The 27,048-nt window shown below is 41.1% G+C and overlaps 1 pseudogene; it reads left to right on the forward strand.

Moving 5' to 3' along the window:
- Positions 1–890: 890 nt before the first annotated feature.
- On the forward strand, positions 891–27,048 carry LOC148826027 (antigen WC1.1-like; annotated as a pseudogene).

Raw genomic sequence — 27,048 nt, forward strand, 5'->3', positions numbered from 1 at the left:
TGTGGTCACTGTACACTATAGAGACCACATCTTTCAGAGTACAAATATCCAAATCTCTGATCTGAAGGCACACAGACTTTAAAACCACTGTCCACTACAGTGACCATAGTGACCATAGGTGCAGAACCTCAGGAACAAAGTCATTATAGCCATTGTCCACTTTAGTGAACATAACACATAGAAAGCCAGAAATATAGTAATTAAAGCCACTGTCCATTGCAGTACAGCCAGCTCCCAAAAACACAAGAACACTGTCATTACATCTACTGTCCACTGCAGTGACTACAGTTCACAGGAACACATTCAGTATAGCCACTATCCACTATAGTGACCACAGCACCAAAGAACAAGGAACACAGACAGCAAGAGACACAGGAGCATATTCAGGACACCAGTCACTGGACACTGCCTGATACAACCAACAAGAATCACAGGACCATATATACATAATTGATTATCTTGATACTGATTTACAATTATAATACTTATCTAGAACTGAAGAGATTTTTTTCGTGTTTATATCTGATCTCTTCCTGCCCCTGCAGCACCTGCAGCCCTGCTGTCTGTGTCTGTATCTGTGATTTTTCCAGTGAGACACAGAGCAGCTCCTGTCTCTCCTCTCCTCCGCACTGCTGGGAGTGTCTTCAGGGAGAGGAAACAGTGATGTGTCTCTGATATATATGGAGAAGACTAAAAGGGCCCTGTGTGATTGGCCGTCCCACCTGTGTGAGAGGTTCCTGCTGTCAGTCTGAAAAGGCAGTGCTGTGTGTGATTGGCGGGGCAGGGAGCTGCGTTGTTACTGGGGGTCCGGGGTGCGGAGCAGCAGCTCAGTTGCCCTGTGGGGTCAGGGGTGAAGACAGGGGTCTCAGCTGCGCTCTGTCCTGATGACAATGGAGAGCTGCCTGTCCGTCTTCTCTCTCGCTGTCCTGGTGCTGCACAGCTCAGCCAGTAAGTGTTGAGTCTTCTTCTGTCTAGACACACAACAACTGAAATTAAAGTTTGGATGAGAAAAGGATAAAAAAGTATTTTTAAATGAGATTGGCTTGAAAAATATTAATGTTCTATTATAACTTCTTTAGAAAAATATGGGCTTAGATATGTTAATGATTTATTTTAAAATCAGCTTTCTGGGTATTTGTCCAAATTTATTATAACTGCATTTTAGGGGTTCTATGAGTCAGGAAGAATTAATTGCTAGTGTCCAAAAGCTAATTCATTCATTATAATTTTACCTCATCTGATTTGCTGACATAAAACTAAAGTTTTAAATGGAAAAACACAAATCTAAATTGAAAATGAGCTTGGGTTGAAAAATGTTAACATTCTAAAATTAAGCTTTCTGTGTTACAAAATTGTCATAATTGTTTATTTCTGAGTATGTGAATAATAAAATAGTGCCTGAACAATTTTCATTTTTTTAAAAAAGCAGTACTAATAAAATAATTCCTTATAGCCCACACTTCAGTTGATATCTACTGTATAATTGTCTGAAAACATTATTTTAAGATGTTGCCATCAGTGTTATAAACATTCATGAGCTATTACACACCCTGAGGACAGGGTTGGGGATACAGGACTGGGTTCTGTTACTTACAAGTTATCAATCTACAGCAAAGGCTGGTTATCATTGGACTTTATTGATACTTTCTAAAATATTTGATATATAAAATATATATACTATCTATATAAAGTATTTACAACTCCTAATCTGTCACCATAAAAATAAAAATATGTAAGCTATTTCTTAGACATAGAAAAAAATGAAGACAAAAAAGTATCTATAATAGTATAATATTGTGATTTGGAAATAACGAGCACCGTGATTTTATTTTACTAAGTATTTTTATTGTTATTTTATTAATTAAAATAAATATTTATTATTTTATTATTACAGACTAATGTATGAATAGAAATCAGTGTGTTATTAATGACTGAAGTATTATTAAGACTGACATTTTATTATTAGGGAATGGTGTATTCATAGAAATAATTAAAAGCCTGATGCATTAATAGAGGTAAGTGTATTGTTAAATACTAGTACATTTCTGAGACATATATTATTATTACAGTCTGATGTATTAATAGAATTGTGTAATTAAAGACTGGAATTTTATTGAGACTAATATTTTATTATTACAGAGTGATGTATTAATAGAAATATGTGTAATTATAGACCAAAGTATTATTGAGTCTGATAGACTGATAATTTATTATTACATACTGATGTATTCATAGTAAGGTGCCACTGTATCGCTTGTGTGTTCAGACAGTCTTCTGTCCAGACAGACAACAACTGGAATTAAATTAATTAGATTTTTTTATGTAAATGGAGTAATAAGTGGGTTAAGCAATTTTTGAATTTTTATTTAACATTCAGCTTTATGGGTATTCATCAAAAATATTATAACTGTATTTTATCTTGGTCTCTAAGTAAGGAAATATAATTAGTTGTGTCGAAATATAATTAGTTCCTTTATATTTTAAATTAAGCTTTATTGGATTTTATTAAAATATTCTTAAGATTTCTAAGCATTATATAATAATCATAATAATAATTTGAGTGATAAGTGTCAGCAATAAAAAATGTTTCTAGAATAATATTATATTATACAGGGCGATTCAGAAATACCCTGGGTTCAATTCTGACTCCTCAATATTGTATTATAACAGACTGGTGCATTAATAGAGATACATGTGTTTTTAAATAGTGGATTATTATTGATACTGATATTAAATTATTACAGACTGATGTATTAATAGATATACAGTAAATGTATAAAGTGTTTATGCTAGAGAATTTAGACTGGATTTTTAATGCTGCCGTTATACTGTATCTTTGGTGTATTCAGACAGTCCAGGTTTCTGTCGTTAAGCTGTGTGATATTCAGTTGCTGTAAAAACAAATATTTCCCCTAGGTGTGATTAGAACATGTGTTCCAACATGATAGGAAGTCATGAGTGTGATTTTTTCATTTTAAAGACTTACAATTACATTTTGAAAACATTTTACAAAAACATTTTCAGTCACAGGACAATTAGCTCTATTTTTATAGTGTTAAAATAAAATTGGTATATGTATTACCTGGTTCATATAGACCAGGTTTGCTTGTTTTCACATTGAAAAGGACAGGCTGAAAAGGTTACATTCTTTATTGCTTTATAAGTTATAAAATGAAGAAAAAAAACACAATTCTGGAAATTCTAAGTATTGTAGGTGTATTATTATTAACTGGGATCTCATCAGAAACTGTGGTGTAACATAATGTAACAATAATTTAACAGCTTCAAGACATTGTGGCATTACAAGAGGAGTTTAAAAATGGAAGTTGTGGTTTGTTTTTATACAGGATTTGTCTATTATTCAACAGCTAAATTTAATTTGTGTTTTTAGGTGAGTTGTCTAATGACAGGGTTTTTTGTAAATTGTGAAGTTTTAATAAAAATGCTTTATTGTTTTTGACTACATTAGAAATCTGAAATTATTATCAAGTGCAATTATATAAGTATGAGTAATATAAATTAAATATTTAATTACATATTATCATACAAATTCAATACTGAAAAGTTAATTTGTAATCATAGGACTCAAGTTTTGATTTTTGAGCAGTTTCCAAGGACAACATCACAATAAATGTATCTGTGCCTATATGTTCTTTTTAAATGTTGTTCTTTAATATAATTTAATCAGATGATCATGTGTTAAGTTTAGATGTTGGCAGGTAAAGGCTAGAAAATCATTGTCAACAATTCACATACAGACAATGGGAATATACACCTCACACACATTTCAGTACAACATGTGAAGTACCTGTCAGCCTCTGACCACTGTTGTGACCACAGGTCCCAGTAACACAGAAACACTGGTCACAGGACTTGGAAGCCACAGAGTTTGTACAGCCAATGTCCAGTATAGTGACCACAGTCTCCTGGAACCCAGGACCAGCCATCAGAGGTTCTACAGTCATTACAGCCACTGCCCACCGTAGTGACCACAGCACGCAGAAGTGCTTTTCTGTTTAATTTAAAACTCAGCTTTATGGATATTTCGTAAAATTATAATGTCATTAAAATTATAATCGATTTTATTCTGGTGCTATAAGTAAGGAAAATTAATGAATAAACAATTTGTAGTATTAACAAGAATTTCACCTCCACAATCTACAATTAATCATAATGTTAATTTTGCTTATACAGTATGTTTGTAAATTATTTTCTATTTTAAAGGTATATTTATAGTATTACATGCAGTCATAAACTATTACACATAACACAGTGTAAGGATAATGCTTTTGGTACTAACATATAATTAATGTAACAAATAATAGTAGATATTTATCAATGTCAACAAAAATTTTATAAAACTTGACAACCCCTTAACTATTACCATAATAATACAATTCAAATTATTGGCTGTAATTTGGGTCATGTGCTAGAACTTTTTTTCTTGCTTACAAAAAAGTAAAAATGTTTCAATAATAATACAACGTCTTCACCGATATTTACCAGAGGTTGTTTATTCCATTGTGTTCAATTCTGTCCGTTCTAAAGGGTATAATAACAGACTAGTGTGTTAACAGAGATCAGTCCGCTATTAAACACTGATGTATTGATCAGACTCATATTTTATTATACACACTGATGAATTAATAAGTTTTATTAAAGTAACTAATAAAATAATTGATAAGTGTTATTATACACTGGAGTATTATTGACTGATCTTTAAACTGAGATAATTGTGTTATTAAATACTGGAATATAATTGAGACTCCAGTATTATTACTATTGACAAAGTTTATTTTTACTTTATTATAAGACATGGAAATGTTATTAAAAATTAGAATATTTTGAGAGAAGGGAACATTTTTAGTACAATGAACTATTATAGCCAGGTGATCAGAGATAAGGGGATGTTTGAGGACTGTTTCTGATTAAGAAATAATATTAGAAACTGTGGCCCTATTGGAGGTGAATGTAATAATACAAATGGGAGTATTGAAGGTCAATATGTTGTTAAAATATTTTGGATCCAGGGTTATTTATTACAGTCGTTTTAGAGACTATGGTCATTTTATTGCAGAATAATCTAAAATTGTAACATGATTGATGACAAGACATATGGTTGTGTTTATTTGTTACAAATATTATACAGTCAAGTTCAGGTGATAAGTATTTTTATTGCAGTGTGTTGTAGTTTGCTGACCTGAATCCATACTGGGTGCTTTTAGACAACAGTGTCTAGTTTAAGTAACAACACAGGAGTCCTGAGGCAAATCTTGTAGCTAATTAAACAACTGTTTTTAAGATCTGTGACCATTATTCCTCCAAACAGCCCAGATTTTTCTCTTCAAGCTGTGTGAAAACAAGTATGTCCTCTTGCTGTTACTAGAGACTGTGATTTGTTCAGACTAGAGTTTTACTAGAGAAATTGTTCTATTATGTAGGAAGAAATGTGTATTTGACATGGAGGATATTACTGGAAGTCCTTCATTTTAAAGAGATAAAGGTTTAATTCTTTACTGCTTTATAAGTTAGAAAACGAAGAATTCAACATTAATTATTAGTATACACTTGAGTTTCATTAGACTCTGAGGTATTATAACAAGAATGTAACAGGAACTGAACATTGTGTATAAACATATGTTTATTCTGCATTTGACTGATATTTCATAGCTAAATGGATTGTTGTTTGTAAGTCTTAGATAACTAATGATAGGGATCATTTTACTTACATTCTTACATTTTTCTTACATCATAGAATTTGAAAAAGAATGATGAATAAAAACAACTTTGCACTGTGCTGTTAGAATATATTTTTTAATGCAACTATAATTCAAGCTGTGAATTATGTATTAAGCTCTTGAGAGATAAAAGCTAAAACACATTGTTCACATATTTATCATGCTAGCATAGCAAAAAACATATATGAATAAAAAAGTAGTATTACAATGAATTTTAGTATATGATGGAAAAACATTTCACACTCCAAACTGAAGGTGATTGAATATTTAATCAAAAAGAACAAATCTAGTTACTGTAAATGTGCGCTGGACAGTAAGTATACACACTTCACGTACAGTCTGGGCTGGGACTGACTCGCGTCAACAGCAACATTCCCTCGAGCGCTCACCCTGTCATTCAGACTGGGTCAGGACGTCTTTCAATTAAACCTTCAGTCTTTCAATCAGGCTCCCAGTCACTGTAATCACGTCTCTATTTGAAACTGTTATGGGGTGAGTTTCCCGAAAGCATCGTAGCACTTACAACATCGTAAACTCGATCTTAAGATCGATCGTTAATTTACGAGTGTTTCCCAAAACCCATCGTAACTAAAGTAGCATGCTAAATCCTTTGTAATCTACGTGATCCCCGACCCACTCGTTTATCACTAAGTGCCTCTTAAACTGGCTACCTCTTGTGCCAACCTTAGCGGCAGAGTTAGCCAGGCAGAGCATATTAAATTCATGTCATGACAATTCTATGGAAATTTAGAATACTATAATTTTATATTAAGGATTTTGATATTTTGTCGTACTCTGTAAGACAAATTTAAAAAAAAAATATTTATACAGTAATGAATGTATTAGTCATCCTGGGTAAATTTCATATTCATGAGTCGAATGGTCCAATAATACTCCCTCTTTTAGTACTTTTGAGTTGAAATTTTATTTAAATTCTATAAATGTGAAAAATGCTAAAGCAAGAAAACATTTGATATATGTGAAAATATAACTTGGTTACATAAATTTTTATCTCATTACCGCTGGCAGTTGATTTTTTTTTTTGTTCTGGTTATGTTTTCCTTCCTTTATCTGTATTTTCTCCTCTATTTGTATTTGTAAATTTGTTAGCGTGTAACGAACATGCCCCTGTGCATAACAACAAGCTTATCCGCCTAGGCCAATGTAAATCTCCTTTAGCTGAGCTAGCAAACTCTCTGTTGTGTGACGCCGGAGACGCCAGAGAACCACAATACGTTATAATACATTTAATTTATAAAAATGCTAAGATTTATACTTGACTAGATTATATGATTTTCATAATGAAATGCAGTAATTCATTTTTTAAGTTAAATCAGTGGACCTAATATTTCTTTATATTTAAATTTCGAATACCGTTTTATATTCTGTCGTGATTGTTGACGGTAAAGCTTAGACCTACTTGTTTTTAAATTTGATTATAGGTCCTGTATTTGTTGTGTGACACATGTCAAGCTTAGTAGTTAATTCTTCAAGATGTCATGTTAATAAGACCAATTAAAATGTATTTCCAGTTTTATGGCATGTCAGTCATTTATTTTATTTTATTTTCTCTTAGAAACAACAGGTGTCCCATTCTGTACCTATCTATACGCTTTCGCTAAATCGGTTGTTAAATTATGATGTCATGTTTACTTCATATTCCTTTTCACAACTTTACTTCATCCCACTGACGGACAAAAACTGACACCATTTAATGAAAGTATTGTCAATGGACTTGTGATGCTTTTTGCTAAGCGACTTCAGGGGCGGGGTTAACAAAGAAGTACTTGATACTCGCTTGTAAAGTGTCCGATTAAGAGGGGATTTGGGGAAACTCACAAAAAAGTAACACGTACGTTACGTATGTACATCGTAAAGTTGCTTGTTAATCTCTAAAATTCATAGTTTTCGGGAAATTGACCCCGGAATACCAAATCTCCACTCCGTCATTATACCTAAACCTTGCGAACCTAGCGATCGTATTCCTCCCGTAGTCAAGTTTATTACTCAGTTATTTTCATTTCTCACTACTCCTGCTCTTCGATCCTGAATGTTTTTGTTTTATTTTCTACCCTTTTCTGCGCCGACTCACCAGCCTCTCTTTTCTTTATTTCAGCATCCATCTATTGAGAAAATATTTGTATTCATTTTGTTTTTGTATTTTTTAACTTCCTGTCAAAATACAGCACTCAGAGTGTTGAAGAGACTCATCAGTGTTTAAATCTCTAACTTCATACAGACATGCGGTCAGTGTCCACTGTTAAATACATTTGGGACCTGAGACACGGATACACCAAACCAGGTTTCAGTGATTCAGCCTTCTGACACCACAACCACTGTCCACTGTACTGACCACAGCTCCCAGAAACACAGGAACACAGTCATTACAGTCACTGTCCACTGTACTGACCACAGCTCCCAGAAACACAGGAACACCATCATTACAGCCACTTTCCACTGTACTGACCAAAGCTTCCAGAAACCCAGGAACACAGTCATTACAGCAACTATCCACTAAACTGACCACAGCTTCCAGAAACACAGGAACACGGTCGTTACAGCCACTGTCCTCTGTACTGAACACAGCTTCCAGAAACACAGGAACACACTCATTACAGCCACTGACCACTGTACTGACCACAGCTTCTAGAAACCCAGGAACACAGTCATTATACCCACTGTCCACTGTAGTGACCACAGCTTCTAGAAACTCAGGAAGACTTTCATTATAGCCACTGTTCACTGTACTGACCAAAGCTTCCAGAAACACAAAACACAGTCCTTACAGCCACTGACCACTGTACTGACCAAAGCTTCCAGAAACCCTGGAACACAGTCATTACAGCAACTATCCACTGTACTGACCACAGCTTCCAGAAACACAGGAACACCGTTATTACAGCCACTGACCACTGTACTGACCACAGCTTCCAGAAACACAGGAACACCATCATTACAGCCACTGTCCACTGTACTGACCACAGCTTCTAGAAACTGAGGAACACAGTCTTTACAGCCACTGTTCACTGTAGTAACCACAGTGGAACAGCCCTCTGCAGTCACACGGTGATATGGACAGAGAGATATATAACAGGATCTGGACACAGGTGTGTGGAGGGAGAGGTAAGATGGCTGCTTGTGGACTCCCTGTCACTCCACTGTCTCTTGTTCACCATGGGAGGGACTAGCCATCTAATCAAACAGGTAAAACAAAATAAAAATAGCAGTTGTGTTTCTAAAATGTCTTAATATAAAATATACAATAGACATGGTGATAAATATTATTTTTCTCTCTCTCTCTGCAGGCAGTGCTGATGTGAGGCTGGTGAATGGAGCCAGTCCCTGTGAGGGGACAGTGGAGATTCACTATAAAGGAGAGTGGGGGACAGTTTATCACAGTGGCTGGGATATCAATGATGCTGCAGATGTGTGCGGACAGCTGGGCTGTGGATCTGCTGTTTCAGCACCAGCAAGAGCTCACTTTGGACCAGGGTCTGGATCAGTCCTGCTGAGTAGTATTTCCTGCAGGGGGTCAGAGGCTGCACTTAGGAACTGTAGAAAACGTGAAGTGAAACAGAATAAAAATTATCAGTATCATGGCTATGATGCTGGAGTGAAGTGTTCAGGTAGGAGACACAAACTCATCTCCGGCACTGAGGACAATGGAAACTCCTCCACTAATCTAGAGTCCATCATCATGATCCATTTAATTAAAATTAAATGAATTAAAATCTAGTATTGATTATATGATAATAATAATTAAAAGCAATATATGTTATAAACATAATATATTTAATTTGATTAGTTTGTCTTGTTTCTGTGTTTCCTCTGTGTTTATGAAGCAGGACAACAGGAAGTGTCTCTGTCTCACTGAGCATGTAGCTCATCCTTTCTCTCCAGGCACTTCAGTTGTCTTTACTGTTTTAACACTGGTGAAGTGATAATCTGCTGTGGTTCCACTGTGCTGTTTGGTGAAATGCCTGAACATTTTAAGGTGTGTTTTAATGGTATTGTGGAGCTCAGTGCTGTAGTGGACTCTGTGTCCAGAGTGTGTGTCAGTGCCTAGGTCAGACATTCCTGCTCCAGCAGTGCTAGGCTGTAACAGTCCTGGTCTTGTCCAGAGTGTGTGTCAGTGCCCAGGTTATGATATTGATATTGATATTGATGTTATGCTAGATCTGTCTAGATCTGCAAATTTCCTCATATCTCCATCTTTATTTGTTGATAATTTTTCTGAAATTTCAGCTGGATTTCTCTACCCTATTTAAGTTGTTCACATCCAACAAATTAGACAAGTTCACCTTGGCAATTGTGATTTTAAAGCAGGTTTATTCCTCAAGTTAATTATAGAAATATCAGTTCCATGTGAGTGACAGAAATGACCACTAGAGGTCAGTATGTGGATGGCGAGTTTCCTCCCTACCTTTCCTCAGCTTCCTGTTCTGGATCAGCTGCCCCATGAACAGGGCCAGCACCATGAAGAGCAGAGCCCCCAGCAGCAGTAGGACCAGGGGCGAATCGGACAGACCTCCCAGTGGCTGTGTCTGGGGTGTTGTCCTGGTTCTGCCTGAGAGAGGGGGAGACAATTGATGAACAGGGATCAGGAGTGGTGCTCTTGGGGTCATATACACTTCGACACATGTCCTGTTCTCCTCCTGTTCCCATATGTGGCTATCATGGCTTCAGGGTGAACCCAAGATCAATGAAGAATAGTTAAGGATTCCCAATCTAACCCATCAGGACTGTCAGTAAAACAGTGAGGAAAGAGAGGACACTAGCACTAGATCTACACTGGGAATCTGACAACACTGATCTTCACAATGAGGGAGGAGAGGAGACACTACATCAACACTGGGAATCTGAAGAGACATTGATCTTCCCCCTGAGGGAGGAGAGGAGACACTACGGCTACAGCTTTCCATAGAATTGTCATGACATGAATTTAATATGCTCTGCCTGGCGATCTCTGTCACTAACGTTGGCGCAAGAGGTAGCCAGTTTAAGAGGCACTTAGTGATAAATTAGTGGCTCGGGGATCACGTAGATTACAAAGGATTTAGCATGCTACTTTAGTTACGATGGGTTAACACTCGTAAAATAACGATCGATTTTAAGATCGAGTTTACGATGTTCTAAGTGCTACGATGCTTTCGGGAAACTCACCTCTGAACAGTTTAAAATAGCGAGGTGATTACAGTGACCGGGAGCCTGAATGAAAGACTGAAAGTTTGATTGGGCTGTGTGAGGAAACAGACACTCAGGGTTAACATGCAGGGAGCAGAGTACAAGATCAATAATTCACTACTTAACCTTCTTTGGACATTTGAGCACATGTTATGTTATGTTATGTTATGTTATGTAATGTTATGTTATGTTATGTGTGTGTCAGTGCCCAGGTCAGACAATCCGGCTCCAGTAGTGCCAGCCTGTGACAATCCTGGTCTTGTCCAGAGTGTTTGTCAGTGCCCAGGTTAGACTGTCCTGCTCCAGGAGTGCTAGGCTGTGACAGTCCTGGTCTTGTCCAGAGTATCTTTCAGTGCCCAGGTCAGGCTGTCCTGCTCCAGCTGTGCCAGGATGTGAGATCTCTGTCTTTGAGTTTATAATGCCTGGTGTGACACGCTTCTCTTTTTCTGTGAATTAGATGATGATGTGATCAGCCATTTCTTCTGTAGTATTAATTCCATACCCCTGGCTCCCTGAATTGGAAGAAGCAGCTAGAAAATGCATTTCTATTTATTTCACAGCAGGCTGTGTGCAACATGTAGCACTATTGTCAGCACTGTGGTAATAGTTATGAGCATGTTGAGCAGCTGGAATGATGGTGATAGTTTGGGTACTTTGTAATGTTCCACAAACTGATCAATTTGGTGTCTGTGAGTTTTATTTGCCCCAGTGTACAGCTAATAATGCACTGAGTTAGAGTACAGAGGTGGAGATTGGTGATTTAGCCTCCTTGATCTTAACATTCATCCAAAATTACTAGATTAACATGTATCTACATTATTTTTGGAGGAAATTAATCAATTTTACATTCAGTATCAACATTCAGCCCCAAAATATTTTTGGATTTTACTATTTGACATTGACTTTTCAGATTTTATTCTGACTCTCTTCTCTTTCATTTCATTTGTATTTACATCCTATTATCTGCTTTCTTATCTATATCTATCCTATTATTTATATTCTTATTGAAAGCACTTTGTATTATTGTACAATTGATTGTAATAGTATATGCATTTATAAAATGCAATTTTTTACGCCTAATCATAGGTATAAATATATTTATCAATGGAACAATAAGAAGTCAATATTTAAATTGAGAAACTATTATATTTATTTTTCACACAAAGTTAATTTATTTTCATAGTTCAGTGACAGTGAGCAATGAGCTGCACTATGAGAGATTACCTGCTCAGACTGACAGCCTGTAGTTCTCTATTGCAGGTTTCCTGAGGCTGGTGAATGGACACAGTCTCTGCTCTGGGAGAGTGGAGGTGAATCTCAAGAACACCTGGACCTCAGTGTGCGACTCTGACTTTGACTGGCAGGATGCAGAGGTTGTCTGTCGGGAGCTGGACTGTGGGGCTCCTTCAGTGATACACAGAGGGGCTCATTTCGGACAGGGCCAGGGTCCAGTCAGGTCAGAGCTGTTCCAGTGTACAGGACAAGAGTCCAAGCTAAAGCATTGCCCCACTGCAGCCAGGCCAGAGCAGAGCTGCTCCCAGAGCAGAGCTGTGGGTCTGACTTGTACAGGTAAGAGAGTCACATCACTGTCCTTCATGTAAACAATCAATATAGAGTCATAAATGATACATATTGTGATTGGGTGATCTCTGTTGTAGACTGAGTGAACTCCAGTGGAGAGTGAGTGATCTCCTGAGGAGTGCAGAGTGGGGCAGCATGCAATCGGCAGGTTCTAGGCACCACACAACAGACTTAATTTAAACCAGCAGGGACTTACAGTATATAACCTGGACCTGGCACTGTAGACATAGGAGCTTGTTGTTTTTGAGGATGTTGTCATTTTTGCAGATAACCAGGCTGTAGCAGAGGGGAGTGTAAGTGACCGTAGGACAGTCCCTGAGGCTGTGTTGGTGTTCTCATCAGCACCCTGTGTGGAAACTGCTAGGGGAAGAAAATAACAAAGGTGGTTAAGTGTAACAACCGAGGGGGTGGTGCTTTCTGCCTGGGCTATTTTGTGAAATGTATATCTACAGCCTGTGCTATGGCCAAAACTTTCCTTCAGCCTTGAGGCTGGGAAAACTTATCAGCCTATGCTGTGCCAAAGCCTGTTTTAATAGCAGCAACCTATCCTTCAGCTCTCAGACTGTGTGGAGAAAAAAGTACAGTTAGCAGGTAGTAGGTAGTTTTTTCAATTGTAACAAAGCTGCTCACCGATGAAGCTAGGAAAAGTAAGGTAAACAGCCTGTGATGACAAGGGCTGTTAAAGGAATATCAAACGCTATTCTTCGGGCCTAAGACTGGAATTGTAGAGATGAAAAATGTAAGTAAAAACCTTCATCTTGGGGACAATTTATTAATACTTTATTTCAATATGTGCCAGGCTGAGGGAATTATCGTGGAATTTTTCTGTCTTGTCCAAGTCTTTCTTGGTTTTATGTGGCCTAGAGCAGGGTGCTAATTGTCTTCTATGAGCTGCACATCATTATCTTACGTATGGGGAAAACTTGGAAAAATGAGTCCCCAGGGAAAGTAGCACCCTTTGAGGAAACAATCTCATGGCATCACAATATCTGTTCTTATTCTATACCTGCTATTGGTTTCTCAGTCACTATGTGCTGGATCTTATATTTTTTTTTCACTGTATTGGTACTTTAATTTGTTGTATTTCTTGTTGCCTGCTGTGGTGTCATGTTGGTGAAGTCCTCTCCTATCTGCAGGATACACAGGGTTCAGGCTCTCGAACGGCTCAGACTCCTGCTCTGGCCGAGTGGAGTTACAGTGGCTCTTCAAGGACTGGGGGACAGTGTGTGACCTGTACTGGGACCTGACAGATGCCAGGGCTCTCTGCCAGCAGCTGGGCTGTGGGGAGGCTGTAGTAGCACCAGGACAGGCCAGATTTGGACAGGGCAGTGGACCAGTATGGGCTGATGTGTTTGAGTGCCAGGGCAATGAAAGTCGTCTCTCACACTGTGCTGTCTCTTCATGGGGGAGAGCAGGGTGCTCTCATGGACAGGACGCAGGAGTCATCTGCTCTGGTGAGAATCGTGTATTTGAAACACAGTGACACTCCCTCTGCTTACACACAGAAGCACACTGTTTTCATGATTGAATATCTGCTCTGTTACACACTGCCAGTTATGTAAGAGATGCAAAGATGAAAACACATATTCCTTAAAACATGAGTGTGTTTTTAACATGTCATATCTATCTCAAATATTCCCTCAAGGTGTTATTAGGTTGTCATTTTCTTTCTGATGGATAGATGCACAAATACACTGAGGACTAAAATTCAGTTTTATATTTATGTTGATATCACTGATGGCTCTTAAAGATTAAAGAAAGTTCTGCAACTCACTATCCTGTAATTAACATCTGACCTACTTAATAAGTTTAATTAATAGAGCCCAACTAAACAAGAGCCTGAAAAGAAAGTGAGTCTCAGAAAGTCAAGGTTTACAGCTGTTACTGTATGTGCAGTTGAGCCCCACACACAGCTGACACTCCACTGGTGAAACATCAATCCTGTGGATGGAAATTAGCTCCTTTCTTCTCTTTTACAGACTCAAATATGACCAGGGATTCACCTGGGGCAGGTAAAGAGAGAATGAGGACTGTCTTATTTGTCTGTTTTATTTGTAGTTTCATTTCTGGTGTTAAAGTGCTCCTCTCACACAAGGTTCACAGTCTGATTTCTCTCTCTCTGTTTGTTTCACAGGCTTCCCTTCTTCAGCTGTACCCTCTTCCAAAACACCAGGTATGAATTAGCCCCTGTTCTGTATCTCCAGGGCTCTCAGTGAGTGCTGATGTCTCTGTTGCTCAGTGGAATCCCAGATCACTCAGTGAGGCAACAGCTGTGTGTGTGCAGTTTTTTCTGTGTGTCACAAACACACTGAAGTCTTTGGTATCTACAGCAAACACATCTATCTGAATACTGCAATTTGACACTGGTGGAGCTATTGTCTCTATGCCCAACAGTGGGTCAGAAAAAATAACTTATCTGGTATACTGTTTATGAACAATGTGGAATATGTTAAACTTACTGTATATATTAAATATATATACATATATACTGCTTATGAATAATCTGTTACAATAAGTGTATATATTAAATTAATCAAAAGTCAAGAAACACTGTACTTGAAATGAATCTGCTGTGCCTAGTGGGCCGAGATAATCTTCAACTTGTAACAGCACGTCATGGTAATCTCTTAGAACTCCTGATCTCTGACCCCTGACCTCTAATTCTCTGCTCCTAGATCAGCTGTCCCTCAGGCTTGTTGGGGCAGGAGGCGACTGTGCTGGGAGGCTGGAGGTATATCACAATGGCTCCTGGGGGACAGTCTGCGATGACTCCTGGGACCTGGCAGACTCTCAGGTGGTGTGCAGGCAGCTCCAGTGTGGGACGGCCCTCAGTGCCCCATTGACGGCCTCCTTCAGCCAGGGAACTGGTCCCTTCTGGCTGGACGAGATGGGCTGTCTGGGGAATGAGTCGTCCCTGGGGGAGTGTCCCTCAGCATGGTGGGGACAGCACGACTGTGGACACAAGGAGGATGTGAGAATCCTGTGTTCAGGTAGGGGAGATAATTAAAATTACAATGATTCAGATTATTTAATCCCACATTGTGGATATGGCTTGCATCTAGAGTGCCTAAATATGTTTGACTTGTGAGAATGTGAGAAACTTGTGTTCAGTAAGTTAACTAAGTAAAATAATCCACATACTGGAATTCCACATTGTGGATATGGTTTGCATCTGGAGTGCTTAAATACATCTTGTTGAGGAAATGACTGAGCTGGATGCAGAGTTAATTTTAAAATAAATATTTATATTTATGATACAGTTGTGAATGCACACATTCACATCCCAGCAAACATAAATCAAGAGAGAAAGAAACTCAAGATAAATTCCCCTCCACTAGTGAATGGGGATATATTAATCTCAGTCCTCCAGTAAAATCTAGGGTCCAAACTTTAAACTTCTCACATCAATAAGACCTGTTGTCTGTTTGGGTGTATTTGTCTTGGCCAATATCTTTCATGATTTTCTGCCTCAAATGTTTCATTTTGATTTGTTCAAAGAATCTTCCTGTCAGATCCTGATGAACCACTTGGTGTTAAAGCCATATTTTTTTCTTTCACAGTGCTGCACCACACACCCTGAGCCACAAGTTCTTCTTTCATGCCTCAGTCTCTTAGTTGTGCTGCTGCTGAATAGCCAAGTTGATCAGAATTACATTTTGGGTCAGATTTTAAAGCTCTGTGTGATGCACTGTCCAGATTCTGAATGAACAGAACCACACACTCCTGTCACCTTCATGTCAACTGTGTTATTGCACAGCTGTCCTTGTTTCATTACGTGAGTCAATTATAACTGGATTATTACAGGAAATGAGACTGGTTGATGTTCACATTGCTTGCTGGTTGTTTCTTACCAGTTCAGAATGAAACGTTGGGCTGTCTTGTCAGTGTTTGTTTCCTTTGACTTTCCCTGCTGTCTTGACAGATCACACTCTACTGAGGCTGTCTGCAGGCTGTTCAGGATAGGCAGAGGTTTACTACAATGGCACCTGGGGCAGCATCTGTGCCAACAGCATGACAGACACTACAGTTGCAGTGATCTGTAAACAGCTGGGCTGTGGAGACAAGGGCACCATCAGAGAGACAAACTCCAGGCTGAGCCCTGATCCCAAATGGCTGGACTTTGTCTCCTGTCTCAAACACGACTCCACCCTGTGGCAGTGTCCCTCCTCCCCCTGGGGTCAGAATGACTGCACAGACCAGGAAGTGGCTAACATCACCTGCTCAGGTACAGAGGGAAGAGCTGTCTTTATCTTGAGCAGCTCTGTGGATTAGTGTTTTGCCATATTTAGAACATACAAAAGCTCCAAACATGTATAAAATGAAATAATTATTATTAATCTTTGAAGGTCCTAGAAAAGAAGCTGACAGAAGCACTCCAGCCCCTCAGGAAGAGCAGCCTCAGCTGTACTGCCCAGGTGAGTTCAGTGTGTAAAACAGTCAGAGACACTGCAGCCCTGAGCTGAGGAACACTAACCATGCATCTCTCTTCTAGAGCCACTCAGTACCTCACTAACCTTTACTGTCACGCCCTCTGCAGCCAGAGGGCGCCCCTTCTCTGTCCTGTCTCTCATTTCTGGTTCTTTGCTGTCCTTCCTGTGTTTCTCTCTCTCTTGGGCTATATATTTCCGGGTCTTTTATTCTGCTCAGCATTGACATTCGGATGTCCTGAGACCCGCCTAGCACCAGGTCGCCCCATGTCCACTACCTGAGGGCATAAGTTTCTATACAGCATTTCCTGAACAGCTGAGCCTGGGCTTACACCCGTCTCGCCGCTACGCATAGGGTCTTTTTGCTCTCTGCCTCTCCACGGTTCGTCCTCTCTGACATCCGTGACACTACTACAGTCACTGAGCTGAAGACACTCAGTAACCTCTCTGCTCTCATGTGCAGTCACAGATCTAATGACACTTGATAACCTTTCTGTTGTCTTTCAGTCCCACTGGCTCTGCACCTGGCTGGAGGCACTAACTGCTCTGGCCGGGTGGAGCTGCGGTATGTGGGCTCCTGGGGGACAGTCCGTGATGACTCCTGGGACCTGCAGGATGCCCAGGTGGTCTGCAGACAGCTGGGCTGCGGGGATGCAATGAACGCAGGGATAGAGGCCTCATTCGGACCAGGAAATGGCACCATCTGGCTGGATGAGGTGAACTGCACAGGCAGTGAGCTTCACCTGTGGGACTGCTGTCACTCTGGACTGAATCAGAGTGACTGTCGACACAAGGAGGATGCAGGGGTTACCTGTACAGGTGAGGGGAGTCTTAGCACTGTAGATGAATAAAGTAGCAGATCGATGGGGAAGATACACTGTTACACATATTTTATCACTGCTTAATATCTAACTGAACCAGCTAAGATCATCAGTCACAAGATTGGGATGTTTTGTAGCCCTGTGTATGTGAACAACACTAGTCTTTAATTCGAACAAGACACCTTTCATCCTGCAATCCTACATTTGACCTCAAGGAACAAATGTAAAGTTTTTTTATTAAGACCACTGTGGATTCAACCTGCTGTAAAACCAAAGTCAATATATTGACAGTTCTCCTATCTCTTTTACAGGTTTGTCAAAGACAACAGCCAGTCCAACAACAGCTACAGGTGAACAGAAATCCTCCTTGTCATTGATAACTCCTGTCTTTCTGTCTCTTCAGATTCCCAGTGTAGCTGAAGTGTCACCTCTCCTCCCTTAGTGTGAAGCTCAGTCTCTTCAGATTCCCAGTGTAGCTGTAGTGTCTCCTCTCCTCCCTCAGTGTGAAGATCAGTGTCTCTTGAGATTCCCAGTGTAGCTGTATTGTCACCTCTCCTCCCTCAGGGTGAAGATCAATGTCTCTTCTGATTCTAAGTGTACTGTAGCTGTAGTGTCTCCTTTCCTCTCTCAGGGTGAAAATCAGTAATTTCAGCTTCCCAGTGTAGATCTAGTGCTAGTGTCCTCTCTTTCCTCACTGATTTACTGACAGTCCTGATGGGTTAGGTTGGGAATCCTTATATTCTTCGTTGATTTTGGGTTAACCCTGAAGCCATGATAGCCCCATATGGGAACAGGAGGAGAACAGGACATGTGTTGAAGTGTATATGAGCCCAAGAGCACCTCTCCTGATCCCTGTTGATCCATTGTCTCCCCCTCTCTCAGGCAGAACCAGGACAACACCCCAGACACAGCCACTGGGAGGTCTATCTGCCTTGCCCCTGGTCCTCCTGCTGCTGGGGGCTCTGCTCTTTGTGGTGCTGGCCCTGTTAGTGGGGCAGCTGATCCAGAACAGGAAGCTGAGGAAAGGTAGGGAGGGAACTCGCCATCCACATAGTAACCTCTAGTGGTCATTTCTGTCACTCACATGGAACTGATAATTAACTTGAGGATTAAAGCTGCTTTAACATCACAACTGCCAAGGTGAACCTGTCTAATTTAAAGGTTTGTTGGATGTGAACAACTTTAATAGGGAAATACAGCTGAAGTTTAAGAAAGATTATCAACAACTTAGGATGGAGATATGAGGAAATTTGCAGATCCAGAAGCATAACATTTATGTGCTCAAATATCCAAAGAAGGTTTAGTAGTGAATTATTGATCTTGTACTCCACTCCCTTCATGTTAACCCTGAGTGTCTGTTTCCTCACACAGCCCTATCTAAGGGAGCACTCACCCCCTATCATGATGCCGTCTACGAGGAAATAGAGTACAAACTGGCCAGAGAGGAAACCTACAGCGCCCCCAGGAGAGGTGAGTGGAGAGAGTCTTCAGGTGTGATTGATCTCTAACCTATGAAGAAAATCTGAGGACTTACACTTGTAGAAAATCTCACTCAACTGGTTTCTGACAAAAAGAGTATTTTTTAGTTTTAAACCTGTAGGGTTTTTTCTCAACTGGTGTCAAACTAAGTGAAGAAAATCAACACAGCATGAATCTGGATCTGCCTTATAAACACAAACTCACACCCTGGCTTCTCTTCCAGTAGAGGACAGTGAGGCTGCTGTCTGACTGCAGGTAATACTGATCTGTTCACAGGGAGATTCCTCTCTGACGAGCTGCCCTCTGGATATGATGATGTGGAGGACAGTGAGGGAGACCCAGTACCAGGTAAGGGAAATGGAGTCAGGGGGCTCAGTGTGGGAGTGGGAGGTCTTCAGTCCAGTACTCACTCTCACCTCAAACCAGGATGCCATTTAGAGAACTTATGTAGAAAATCCTGAATTATATAAATATAACCACATGTGTTTGATACCTTATAAAGCCAGCTCTTCAGTGTTGCCTCACACTAGCCTTATCTCAGCAAATCATAGATGCTGAGCAAAACTAGACCTGGTCAATACTGGGGTGATAAACAGGGTGCTGCTCTAATTGGTTTTGATAGAAAAGGAGACTGGGGAACAGCATGCTGTAAAAACTGCCTTTCAGATCAGATTAATCAGCAACCCTAGAGTTTTGGCTTAACTATACACCACACAACATTTAAAATCACACTTTACAGTAACTTTGCAGCTCTATGGTCAAAGTAAGTCTGAGTCCCGAAGTGTAAATTCTCTGTCTCTCTGTGTGGTTCAGGAGACTCGATACCCTCTCTGAAAGAAGAGATCCCAGAGTACTATGATGATGCAGTAACTGTACCTCAAACCCCAGATGCTTTGTCAGGTGGGTTACTTCAGTCCAGTCAAATGGGAAAACTCTGCACCGATCTCAGTGTGTCTGACTCTCTCTTTGATCTCAGCCTCTGAATATGGAGTCTGTGTTATTCTGCACCAGTCTCATGAATCTGACTCTCTCTCTCTATCTCTCTCTCTCTCTGTGATCTCAGCCCTGCACACTCAGTCTGGGTCACTGTGCTGCCAGTGTCCAGCTCCTCTTCAGTTGCTCATAATGTCCACATCACCACTCTCTCCAAATACAACCAACCTTTATCTCCCCTGCTGTCCTTCAACATCTTATTTTAAAATTTAGGAATTGTTTTAAATATATCACTGAAGTGAACAGGATTAGAAATCATGTTCCCTGATCTCCTGTACTTGTCTGGAGTTTTAGTTCCTATGTGATATTCAGTTCATTAAATTCATTTCAGTTCATTAATTCATTAAAGATGGCGCCGTGTTAGTGGCAGCCTGCTACAGCAGCTCTGTGTCTATTTGTTGTCTTTTTGTTTCTTTCAATTAGTTAATGCTATTGTGTTAGTGTTTTTTTTTTCTCTTCATACCTTTGCCGGCAACTAGATTTGCGATCACAACATGATGGATACTAGGAAGCTGAGAAACTTTTTCTTGTTTTTCCTGATACTTGGACCTCTGTGGCTATCGAGTTGCAATGCCGATAGCCACAGAAGCATTGTCTACACGCTGGACCAGCTGATCGCGCTAGCGCGTCCGGCTCTACTCACTGGAGAGAAGCCATCGGTGCCGGAGGAGCTGAGGAGGAGAAGCCTAGGCTGTAGGGCTGGTGCGACGCGAAAGGCGAAGAGAAGGAGATTTAAACCCTACCTTCCTTCGATCATCATGGGAAATGTGAGGTCCTTAGTGAACAAGATGGACGAACTGGGAGCATTGGTGAGAAGCCAGAGGGAGTATCGTGAATGCAGTATCATGTGTTTCACCGAGACGTGGCTGCAGGAACTTATTCCGGACTCGACTGTTACCATCGGCGGCTTTCAGACGGTGCGGGCGGACAGAAACACCGAGAGCGGTAAGAGGAAAGGAGGGGGGCTCGCGGTGCTTGTAAACAACAGATGGTGTAATCCTGGACATACTCATGTTAAGGAGCGCGTCTGCAACCCGGACATCGAACTGGTAGCCGTAGGACTGCGTCCGTACTATCTGCCGCGGGAGTTTACATGCGCCATCTTTGTTGTTGTTTACATTCCACCTACGGCAAATGCAGAGGTAGCGTGTGACGTCATAAACACAGTCACAGCCAGGCTACAAACAAAGCACCCAAGTGCTTTTATAGCTATTTCAGGGGACTTTAACCACGTATCTATTTCCACCACTCTGCCTACTTTCCACCAGTTTGTTAAGTGCCCGACCAGAGAAAACAAAACACTGGACTTATTATATGCCAATGCTAAGGATGCATATAGTTCCACAGCCCTTCCCCCCCTTGGCAGATCAGATCACAACCTTGTCTTGCTCACACCAATATACACGCCTATTGTCCAGCGCCAACCTGCGACCATGAGGACTGTGAGGAGATGGTCTCTGGAGGCTATGGAGGATCTACGTGGTGCTTTGGAGGCCACCGACTGGGATGTGCTGTGCGAACCACATGGGGACGACATAGACAGCATGGTGGACTGTGTCACTGACTATATTAACTTCTGCGTAGACAACACCATCCCCACCAAAGACGTACACTGCTTTCCCAATAACAAACCCTGGATCACCAGCGACCTGAAGGCTCTTCTGAATGAAAAGAAGAGAGCCTTTAGGAGGGGAGATAAGGAAGAGGTCAAGCGTGTACAGGGTGAGCTAAAGCAGAGGTTAAGAGAGAGCAAGGACGCCTACAGGAGGAGGGTAGAGGATAAGCTGCAAAGGAATAGGGTGAGAGATGTATGGAGCAGCATGAGAGAGATCACTGGCTTCAAACAGGCTGGGGGTGCAACAGAGGGGAACCTGGAGATGGCCAACAAGTTGAACCAGTTCTTTAACAGGTTTGATTCTGGGTCCTCTGTGGCGCAACACCCATCCCCCCACAGCCACACGCTCCCTAACCCTTCACAGCTGCGACTGCCCAATACCTCCTCCATCCCCCCACAAACATGGCCGCCTACAGCCACAACCCCCGACGGCTACTCACCCACCCATCCCCCACAGCTGCCACTCTCCAACACCTCCGCCATTAACACCTGCAGCACTGAAAGCACTATGAGCACCATCCCCCAGGCCAGGCTGACCATCACAACTGACCAGGTGAAGAAGGAGCTGAAGAGGCTGCACGAGGGTAAGGCCGCAGGACCAGATAACATCTGTCCCAGGGTTCTGAGGGCCTGTGCTGATCAGCTGAGCGGAGTGCTCCAGCGACTGTTCAACCTGAGCCTGCGCTTGGAAAGAGTCCCGGTGCTCTGGAAGACATCATGCCTGGTCCCGGTACCAAAGAAAGGGCGCCCCTCTGTCCTCAACGACTACAGACCAGTTGCACTGACTTCTCACATCATGAAGACACTGGAAAGGCTGGTCTTATCCCACCTGAGACCCCTGGTCAGCTCATCACTGGACACCCTACAGTTTGCCTACCAGCCCAGTGTTGGTGTGGAGGATGCGATCATCTACATGCTGCAAAGGGCCTACTCACACCTGGACAGGGCTGGCAACACTGTAAGGATCATGTTTTTCGACTTCTCCAGTGCATTCAATACCATCCAGCCCTTACTTCTAAGGAGGAAGCTGGAGGAGATGCAAGTCGATGCCTCCACGACCTCGTGGATCACTGACTACCTGACAGGCAGACCACAGACTGTGAGACTTCAGAACTGTGTGTCTGAACAGGTAGTGAGTAACACAGGGGCACCTCAAGGGACAGTTCTTTCTCCATTCCTCTTCACCCTCTATACTTCGGACTTTAAGTACAACTCAGAGTCATGCCACCTGCAGAAGTTCTCAGATGACTCTGCAATTGTGGGATGTATCAAGGGTGAGCAGGAGGAGGAGTACAGAGGACTGGTCAGCAGCTTTGTGGAGTGGTGTGGGGTAAACCACTTGGAACTGAATGTTACAAAGACAAAGGAACTGGTGGTAGATTTCAGGAGGAAAAAGGTCAAACCTACTCCTGTCTACATCCATGGGAGTGGCGTGGAGATGGTGGACTCGTACAAGTACCTGGGAGTGCACATCGACGATAGACTGGAATGGTCTAAGAACATCGAGGCCATCTATAAGAAGGGACAGAGCCGACTCTACTTCTTGAGGAGGCTCAGGTCCTTCAATGTGTGTAGTAAGATGCTACACATGTTCTATCAGTCGGTGGTAGCGAGTGCCATTTTCTACGCAGTGGTGTGCTGGGGCTCGGGGATTAGAGCAGTAGATTCCAAAAGGCTGAACAAGCTCATCAGGAGAGCAAGCTCTGTCATTGGGTCTGACCTGGACTCCTTGGAGGTAGTGGCTGAGAGGAGAATGATGTCCAAACTAGAGGCCATCATGGACAACTTCTCCCATCCCCTCTATGACAGGCTTTCAGGAATGAAGAGCACGTTCAGCAATAGACTGATTCATCCACGGTGCAACAGGGAGCGCTACAGGAGGTCATTCTTGCCGTCTGCCATAAGACTGTACAACGCATCCACCTTGCGTCTTGGCAGAGGCAACATCGACAGTGACCTGTATCAGGATTAAACGCATCTACACATCTACTGCTACATCTGTTCTCTTCTTCTTCTTTTTCTTTTTCCCGTTTACAACCACTTTCTGTGCAATATATGCCAGGGACCTGTGCAATACATTTATATTTATATCTACAGTTACATCTATATTTATATTCATATGTGTGATATGAGTGTGATATGATTTTCTGTGTACTGTTCTGTTCTAGTTTGTTCTTGTGCATCTGGACTGTGAGTAACTCTTGTATTGTATTGTATGTATTGTACTATTATTATATAATTCGTTACATTGTGGCTGTGTTGTGTGTGTAAAGCTGCTGTTGCACTGCAATTTCCCTCACGGGATCAATAAAGTATCTATCTATCTTAATCAGTGTGTTCTGAGGAGCTCCAGCAGTCCGGTGCTCTAGATGACTCAGTGCTCTGATATGTGTCACTGAATCTGTGCTCTTTGTGGTTCAGGAGAGAAGATGTCCCCTGTGACAGAAGAGGCCCCAGAGTACTATGATGATGCTGTAACTGTACCTCAGAGCCCAGATGCCTTGTCAGGTGAGTTATTTCAGTCCAGTCCCATAGAGAATCCCTGTACCAATCCCAGTGAGTCTGACTCTCTCCTCTCACTGTGCACTGCACAGCACATCACAGTGAGTCTGGATTATAGGGCTCACATCACTGCTCTCTGTCCAAATATATTCATACGTCACTGCCCTGTTGTCCCTCAACATCTTAATTCAAAATCTAGGATTAATTTTAAATTTATGGCAGAAATGAATAGTAGAGGAAATCAGGTGTTTTAGTTGTAACATGATGTTTAATTAAACAGTGTGTTCTGATGAGCTCCAGCAGTCCTGCGCTTTAGATGAGTCAGTGTTCTGATGAGTGACAGTGACGCTGTGCTCTGTGTGTTTTAGGAGAGTTGATGTCCCTTGTAAAAGAAGAGGCTCCAGAGTACTATGATGATGCCATCACTGTGCCCCAGAATCCAGACACTGTGTCAGGTGAGTTATTATAAATAAGATTCATGAGTACCCTCTGTACCAGCCTGTACTAACCTTTGTCGTTAGAAATGAGTCTCAACCTAATTTCACATCTGTAAATAAACACTAACTGGAAGAGAAGAGGTATCTGACAGGCCAGTCTGTGTCAGAATGACAGAGACATTACTGACCTGCTCTTCTGTTCACAGGTAGACTCCTCTCTGACGAGACACCCTCTGGATACAGTGATGTGGGGGACGGTGAGGGAGGCCCCACTTCAGGTAAAGGGGGCTACAGCCAGGGGGCTCAGTGTGGGCGAGATGGTTCAGGGATGGGGAAGATGACCCCCAGTAATCTATGTCAGTGCCACTCTCTTTCAAGACAAGGGGGCATCAGGTATTTTGGGATCCATATTCGCCAGTACAGGCTGAGAGACTGTACTGGTACAAGGTTAGACCTCATAGATCGGAGTCTCATTGAAACCCACCTACTGATACACCCAGCCAATCAGATGTTTGAGGTTGATCAGCTGCTGGTCTATTATAAGAGAGTGAGGTCTGGGCAGAGCAAAGCTCTGGATTCCCCAAGACCAGGAATTCTGTTATCTGACGGCAGAGATAATTAGTCCAGAAAATACTGTCAAAGGATTTCCTCACTGTGGTTTTAGAGCACTGATACTTTATAAGCAGAAGTGAAATCTGCACTGAATCATCAACTCTTCCTCAAAAAATACAATTTGATTTGAAAAATGTCCTATTCAAGGCTTTTGACTAAAATATTGTAACAACTGTTCTGTATATTCCAACTGTTACTCCACTAACAGCCATTTGTATCACAGCAGACCACTCCTCAGTTATGTTCTATTGTTGCTTGTTGTTTGTTCTGCATGTTATGGTTATATCATTACATTGTATATTGTTTATTTAGATTGGTTAGTAAAAGTTAGCAAGTACTCTTGCAATTTACTGATACAATTTCCAATTACTGCAAGTTAAGACATGCATTCACTATACTATTGTGACTCTAGAAATGGCCAGGTGTATCTGACAATAGCCAAGTGTATCTAGATTTTTTTAAAAGCTTCCAGTTCTCAGGTTCTCCAAAGAAAGGAGATATATGCTGAGATATAGCATTAGATTCAGTGATCAAAGCAACCATAAGGTTTACCTCATTTTAACTTAGTTAACTATGTTCCAGGTAAATGATTAAATGTCAATCAGTCCAGGAAAGGCAGAAGGTGAGAAATCCTTGTGCAGATCAACTGGAAGGACCAGGTTGGAGTTTAGTATTTGAACCTCATTAAGAGAGCTGGCCATTCTATTGTTTTTAGAAACTTGAATTTATTGTTTAGAGATTCCCTTGGCTAAAAACAACCTCTCTTGACTAGTGGGAGCAATTTTCTAACAGGGGTATAGGCTGCCATTCATTTTATAGCATCCAGGTTCACAAAGAGAGAGAATTAACTGTAGGTTGTATTCTGTTTGACTTTTAAAAAAGCAGCTACTGTATATCTCTTCTTTTGGCCTGTGTAGGTGTCCAGTAAAAGTTAAATACTTGGTGGCACTTTGTGGTTTCTCTGAGTGATTATTGTATTGATTATTGAGTGTATTGTCATTGTTAACAAATATTTAAGTCATTGTGTCTGAAATATTACTCGTTTTCCCAAAGCTGTACCAAATAACAAAGAACTCATCTGCCTTTAACTATACAAAAAGCTTGGGTTCATATTCTTAGCAAAATGTTTACAGGTTGGGGGCTATGATTATTTTAATTATTAATTTATCTACCCGGTCATTTCTGATATTCACCATTTTCATAACCTCGATTTGTAACAATATTATTTCAATACCTGACTCATTTGACAAACCTTATTTCAAGTCCTGAAGCAATTTTGTGATACTATCTATTTCTAGCATTGTTTATAAGCAATTCATTCCTACAGATTTTAAAATCGCACATATACAATTAAAAAAATGCATGATTAAGAATTGATGGGTCCAATTTTAATGACTTGCTAAACCAAAAATATCAGCTTAGAGTGTCGTCCCTGTCCATCAGTTGTCCACTGCCTGTCTCTGACTCTGTGTCTCTGTTTCAGGTGTCCCCCACACTGGCCCTGGAGTGGACAGGGTCCTGCCCACACTGCCCTCTGAGGAAGGAGTCTCTGCCCCTGACAGGGCTGACTACAATGATGTTGGGGACGAGTCTCAGGGAGAGGATGGGTGCTGTGAGACGGACAGGGCTGTCTGGGAGAAGGTCCTCTTGCAGGTCTAG

Source organism: Atractosteus spatula, chromosome 10, assembly GCF_055471065.1.
Source record: "Atractosteus spatula isolate fAtrSpa1 chromosome 10, fAtrSpa1.hap1, whole genome shotgun sequence".
In the NCBI taxonomy this organism is placed as follows: Eukaryota; Metazoa; Chordata; class Actinopteri; order Semionotiformes; family Lepisosteidae; genus Atractosteus; species Atractosteus spatula.